The sequence below is a fragment of the Cryptomeria japonica genome, chromosome 11, assembly GCF_030272615.1.
Source record: "Cryptomeria japonica chromosome 11, Sugi_1.0, whole genome shotgun sequence".
Lineage (NCBI taxonomy): Eukaryota > Viridiplantae > Streptophyta > Pinopsida > Cupressales > Cupressaceae > Cryptomeria > Cryptomeria japonica.
In genome coordinates, this window is record NC_081415.1 from 221,299,894 (window position 1) to 221,307,509 (window position 7,616).

The following is a 7,616-nucleotide window of genomic DNA, read 5'->3' on the forward strand; positions in this document are numbered from 1 at the left end:
ACCTACCCCTAGTATTTCTTACCTATCCTTGTTTCTCATTGAGCCACATGTCATGATTGTGTGCTCATACATCCATATGGCCTTGCCTATATAAGCAAGCCTATATTCATTGTATCGATGAATCCAGTTGATCATTTTCATATTGATGAGAATATAGTTTGTTCTTGTCATTCTTTTGTCTCTATTTTTATACTTTTCATTGTGCCCTTGATCTTGGAAAAATCCCATAGTCATGGTGTGAATTAATATTTAATTTTGATCTCTATTTTTTGAATAGGAGACATCAGACATGTAGGAGTTGTTAAATTGCTAATACGACTTGTGATGGCCATGTAAATCTGTGTTGAGTTTGTGATTTTGATGTTGAGTCTTCACATGTTGGAAACTTGCAATTTGACCTGAAGGTGTTGTTGCTCCCTTGTTTCTAAAAAAGGGAATTCAGGGTCATTTGTAAAGGGTTTTAAAACTTTATATTCACTTTTGTATGGACATTGGAGAATCACACAGATTGGTGTATTACTATTAAATGAATTGTATCATATGGCTATATTTTGAAATAATTAATGAAAATATAAGTTCTCAAACATGTCTAAATAAATAATAAACATCTCTGTATGAATAAACACATTATGGTCTTTTATTATGCTATTTTAAATCTAGAAATAGAAAGTTGAAAAATACAATTACAAATCAATATTAAATTCTAATTGCAAAAAGTAATATGCTTTTGTAATATGAATGATGAGATACAGTAATAAGATTAATAAATACCAATCTCTTACAATTGCCATTCATCCTCATCAAATTCAGAGCTTTCTTGATTCTTGTCTATGGTTTCTTCACTCTGAGTTTGCATACCTTCGTTGAACTGCATCTCAATCCTACCAATAGGTCCAGTACATGATTCAATAGTCCCACTGGCACTTTGGTTTGAAGTGTTACCCAAACCTCCTCTTTCACATTTGGACCTCCAGATTTGCAGTGCCCTATCGTAAGGAAAAGTGTGGACATCATACCTAAATGTATAGAGCCTCAAACAATTTTCCAAATTTTTGTCTAGTTTGTTTCTTAGCTTTGATTTTAGGAACCCCAAAGAATTGAAAACTCTCTCATCTTCCACCAAACCCAATATCATGGTCAGACATAAATCAGCAAGCTTCAAATATTCTAACATTGAATCACGCAAACGCTGCCTTCAGCTATATGTTTCCAAAGCCTGTTACTGATCCCTCTTCACTGGGGTTCTCCATTTTGCCATATTGTTCTCTCATAGTGTATGAAAAATGAGATGATTGCTCTCGAAGATGAGTTTCATCTAATATTCCATTTATAGTTACTCCATTCAATTCTCTAGATATGCAAAATTGTTTTATCAAAGTCAGTAGCTTACTTTCAAAATCAGCTACACTATTGAGGCTCCAATAATGAGGAAACATGATAGACATTTCTTCGAGTAGGTTGTCAAGAGGGACTCTGCTTCTAATTTGTGAGGAAAGATCATACGCAATTTTCTTCACAAAAGTAGTTACAGTCTCAAAAATCTTGTCAAAATCTTCCCTTGTAACTCTTGCTAGTTGCTTCCTGGGGAGCTTTCCTGTTTCCTCAGGGTCGACCATGGCATAGAAGTGCATTGGTATCTCAACTCCCCATACATTGGCACATACCTCCCTGTCTGCACTGATTTGTAAAAAGTTATCAGGATTGTTCAAATCTGTGAGTATCCGCCACTGTTAGTGAACAAATTTTGTCCTTCTTCTAATTAAATTAATTCAAAGCTCTATTACCCTTTTACAAAGATAAAAGTTAAACTAAATAGTTGGGTAAGTGTGGTATGCATCACTTCCCTCTGAATTTTTCATAGGTACAACTCCCTCCATTAGTTATTTAGGGAATAATCTAACTAAATAAACTGGTATGCTTTTAACCTAAAAGCACGTAAGGCTGCCTACTTCATTCTTAGATGAGAGGCTAACATATTTCAGAAAAAACTATTCTTCAAGACACTTCACCATGTAAACTAGAGGTAATCGAAACTAAGTTCAAAAACATCGATTCAACATTTCATAGAAAATCAGCAAGAGAAACAGAGTCTCTTTCCAAACATATATCCTTTTTTTTAAATCACATAGAAAGGAGCCTCGGAATGATAGCAACATTTACCATTAGAAAGGTGATCACAGTCATTTAATTAGATTAATATTTGCAAAGAAATACCATTCCATGGATTCAAAACTCAAAGGTTTTCCTTCTCCAAAACGCATATGATCTTTATATATATATATATTTCATGCAACAAAGACACAACAATACATGTATAAGTTCTTTCCAATTTTAGATTTGAAAACTGATCACTTCCTTCCAACCAAAACCAATCTTCTAAAAACAAAATCTAAGTTTCTTATTCCAACCCCTTCTCTATCTCTCTTAATCTAATTTATAGTAGCTTTAAAGAATAGAGGAGGTCTCCCTCAAAACCCGACCTACTTCAAAATATTTATAAAAACCAACAGAGTATTTGAGGGACAAATGTCTCGAAGTCATTGCTAGATAATTAAAAAAACATAACAAATAAAAATAATGCATTATCATCTCGTTATGCCTCTTCTCCATTGCCATCCTCTCTTCCACTTTTCTAGGCATCATGGGTGGTTGCAAGCTCCTGAATTATAGTCTAACTCAGGTTTTTCATGGCATTTATCTTTTCTTTTGCAGATTCCTTATCCCACATGTGCTTCACCATTTTCTCAGCATGCTTAGGTAACTGATTGTTACCGATAAATGACATGGACTCGATTTGGGCAATTTGTGTTATATCTTTGGGAGTAAAATTGCCTTTGGCCTTAACTTTCTCCATGTGTAGCCTAAAAGACTTTACTATGTCCTGCGTGTTCAGCCCACAAAGTGCCAGTTGCCAATCGTGGTCCAGATTAACCACTTTATTGTCATTGACCAAGCTACACTGAAAGTCCTGAAGCTCATGAATAGAAACTCTGGCATCAGAAATCATAGACTTGAATGTGATTACCCGCCACATTATAGTCTTCTTCAATACAAAGAGTTGGCACTCATCAGTTACCAACTTGATTGAATGTTCTGTCAAAAATTTGGTGGCTCCATACTCTTCTATCTTGGTGAGCATGGGCAAGACATTTTCCCATTTATGCTCTTCTTTTTCCCATGGCACGATCTGATTCTGAATCTCTGCAATGAGGCTTTGCATCTCATCGCATAACTTCTTGGAGCTTGTGATATACTTTTCACCATCTCTAATCACTCCTTCAATCCATTTCTCCACAGCTCCCGCAATGCTTTTGGATCGCTGAACTTGACCCATCAGCTTCTTGTTGTCTGGCATAGTAGGGTCAAAACTTTTTGAAGCATATGATATGGGAAGTGCTCCAAAGCAGTCGATACTATCAATGAATTGAGAAAGAATTTTGATGTGCTACTTCAGCTCTCTTTTCTCCTACCCATCTTTTTCTGACCTAGTGAGCATCTTCTTAGCCGATACCTGGAAAAGGTGATTATTTGAATCTCTACTCATTTTCCCAAGCTCCACTTTGGTGATCTCAAAGTCCTCTGCATTTACCTCTTTATTCTCATCTTTGGGCTTATAAGAAGCAATCTCAGCAATCCACTTCCTAGTCTCTTCATTAACATCCAATCTGGCAGTTGTTTTGAACTTCTTTTGTTTGGGACCCCTCCCCGTGTATTTAACCACCATGTCCTGAATTGGGATGGTCACTGGAATGAAACTTTGTTTCTTGCTTACTGAAGTGGTTAGCCATTTAGGAGTTGCACTTGAACTAGCTGTTCCTTTGATCACCTTAGGTGGCAGTGTCATGGCTACAGTGACCGCATGAGAATCCATGGTGTTGACAATGATGCTATCAAGGTCCTCAACTTCAAAAATCTGAGCATCAAGAATTTTGTCTTTTGCCTTTGTGTCTATGATCTAGTTCATTCTCTTCTATGCAGCACTTCGTGACCTTGTATATCGAGGAGCAGAAAAGTCCAAAGCTGAATTAAGCTTTTGCTTGATGTGAGATGGCTTCTTATCTTTACCTTCACAATTAAGACCAGTCAGATAACTACTAGCAAACAAACCTTCTATCCAAAAGCTCTGCAACAATGAAGAACAAGTTTTTAGAAATTAATCACTTCATACCTTATAGAAAAAGAAGTGATACAAACTTATTTAGTGCATTAATTCCAATCGTCAACTCAAATGTGCTGAGCATTGGGATTGGACATCACACACGTGCATTGAATGCATGGCAGCATTTTTGGAGTAACCACTAATTCCCAAAAATGATTACGTGCCTTGAAAACTCAACCAGTTGACATCACTTATGATATGGTTCAATCTTAATCATACTTAGCAATAAATGCACCATCATGTCTTTTAGCCCATGGGACCCACCTGATTTGAACATGCATGAACAATCTGAACTGACTTCATGAGAGTTCAGGTAATGCAAAGCGTACACTGAGCCAAGAAAATTATCTTTTGAAAAGATTAACTCTATTAAGTGCCACCGATATTTTGAACCTCATTGAACATGTTGAACACCATTGAACTGTTTGAACTAGGTTCAAAGGGTTCACAGCCTGGAGAAAGAATATATAACACATCATATGCGATCATGAAAAAGAACCACTGCAAAAAAATTTGAGTGAACGTTAGCATGAAAACCTTTTAGAAACCTTAGAACCTGCAGAACCTAAATGAACACTATGAACTCCCTTCAAAATGGTTCAATGAGTTCATGGGGTTCAAATAGACCATTAAAACTTGGTGCTGTGGATTAAGAGGTAGTGTACAAATGGATTAAGGATTGAACCAAGGAATTTCTCGGAAGATAAGGACTCAAATAAAATTTTGTAGGGTGATTTACTCCTACTATGAAGGATGAATGACGAGATAACATTGGCTCTGACTGGGTATTGTATTTTGTGAAAAATGCAAAGAACTCTAAATCTTTGGTTTTGCATAGCAAAAATAGAAAGGGGGCAAAGAGGACACACACCAAATAGACACAAAACAAAACAACTAATCTACTATGTACAGGAACTCTTAACCATAGATTTCAAAGTTTGTAGAGCTTGAGGTCCTGCCCATTATAGGTATAGGGCATAACTGTTCCATCAGAATAATTCAATCTGAATGCATTCGGTCCCACTACTTCATCGATCTTGAACGGACCTTTCCACAATGAATCAAATTTTGCATGTGTACCCTTTAGTTCCCTTCTCTTGTCCCATAACAGTACTTCATCTCCTTTAAGGAAACCTCTTGGCTGAGCTCTCATATCAAAGATCTTCTTCACCCTATTCTGATGCTTAGTAATTCTATCCACTAACATCTCTCTTTCCTCTTCCAACCTCATCAAATACATAACTCTCTTCTCCAGAGCATTTTGGAAAAAGGAATACTCAATTATAGTTTGAAGCTTGGTTGCCGACAATTCCAGGGGTAAAGAAACTTTTGCACCAATCCCATACACCAGCTCAAAAGGTGCCATTCCAATGGCCCTTTTAGGGGTAATTCTATCTGCCCATAAGGTTTCATATACCTTTTTATGCCAGTTTCAAGCATTATCATCAACTAACTTCTTCATGATTGCTACCAAGTTCTTGTTGCTTGATTTTGCTAACCCATTGCCTTGTGGGAAGTAATCAGAGGAGTGTGAAAGAGTAATTTGATGTTCATAACAGAACATAGTCAATTCTTTAGAGGAGAAATACAATGCATTATCTGCTACAATCTTCTAAGGGACCCCAAAACGGACTAAAATGCAATCTTTGAGGAAATCACATACCACCTCTGAGTTTGCCTTCTTAGTGGGAACAACCTCCACCCACTTAGTAAAATATTGTGTTGTTGTCAGAATGCACATATGACCAGCACTGGAATGAGGATTTATTGGACCATTGAAATCAATAACCCATTGTTTGAAAGGTTCATCCACCACCACAAGCCTTAAAGGTAGAGCAGCTAAATGTGGTTTTCCATAAAAGAGTTGACATTTTTCACATCCCTTAACATAAGTATATGCATCATGAAACATACCAGGCCAATAAAAATAATTTCTTAAAATCTTAAAAGCAGTTACTAAGGATGAGAAATGTCCACCGCAGGCTTCATCATGATAAACTTCTAGAAGTTTTTGTTGTTGAGGCTTATCTACACATCTCAAATAGGTACCAACCAAGCCTTTTTTGTACAAAATGTCTTGCTAGATTATATACTTAGCTGGTTTTAATTTGAGATTCCTTTATTCTTTAGTTGACAAATGACTCAGGCAACTTCCATAGGTCAGGTAATAGGCCACATCAGAAAACCATGTATCTTGCAACCCAACAAAAAGAGTCAATGGTAGCTCTTCATCTGTTTCCACCTTATTCTCCGCAATCAATTTGCACAAACCTTGTCCCTTAACCATCTTTGTAGGATGAATATCTAGATCATATTCTTGAATTTTGGTTACCCATGTCACTCTTCTATTGAGTCCAACTTCCTACTGAGTTAGAATACTTTTTACTGCAGAATCTAGAACAAACACCATAGAGTGAGAATGCAGAATATAATATCTGAATTGTTTTACAACTTTTACCATAGAAAAGGCTTATTTTTCTGAGAGTGAATACTTAAGCTCATGTTTTTTAAGAGGAACACTCATGAAAGCTATGGGTGCTTCAGTCCCAGATTCATCTATCTATAATAATATTCTTGACATTGTATGTTCTAAGGCATAACAGTATATAATAAAATCCTATTTAAAATTTGGGTTGATGAGGGTTGGTGCATTGGCAACTAAACTTTTAATCTTTTCAAAAGCTTCTTTGGCTTCAACAGTCCATTTAAAAGGGTACCTCTCACTCAACAAGCCTATGATATGCTTAGTAGTTTCTGCAAATTCAGGTACAAACCTTCTTAGGAAATTTACTTGGCCAAAAAATGACCTCACTCTAGTCCGATTTGAAGGCAAGCTGAGGTTTTGAATTGCATTGACTCTTTCAGGATCAATCTTGACACCTTCTTTCAAAACAACGTGCCCCAATAGTTTACCTTTGGTTACACAAAACACTAATTTTTTGGGATTCAAGGAGATACCATGTTCTCGACAACGTTGTAGAAATGCCCTCAGATCTTTGAGATGATTTTTTCTTTCTTTAGGAAACATGGTCAAGTCATCTTGGTAAACTACAATAATCTTGTCATAGAAATCCCTAAAAGAAGAATCCATGGCCCTTTGAAAAGTCGCCCCAACATTAATCAGACCAAAAGGCATACGATTATATGCAAATGTTCCCCACGAGGTGATAAACATTTTTTATATTGTTCCTTTTCTGCCACACTAATCTGATTGTAGCTAGAAAAACCATCTAACATCGACATCATTTCAGATCCAGCCATAGTCTGCAAAATATGGTCCATGTTGGGTAATGCATAGTTGTCCTTAAGACTTGCCTGGTTCAAATTGTGAAAATCTACACAAATCCGAATTTCCTCATTTTTCTTCCTTACGGGTACTATATTGGCTACCCATGTAGAATGGTGGATTGGGTATATAATTTTGACCTTTAGCATTTTTTCTACCTCTTTGAAAATT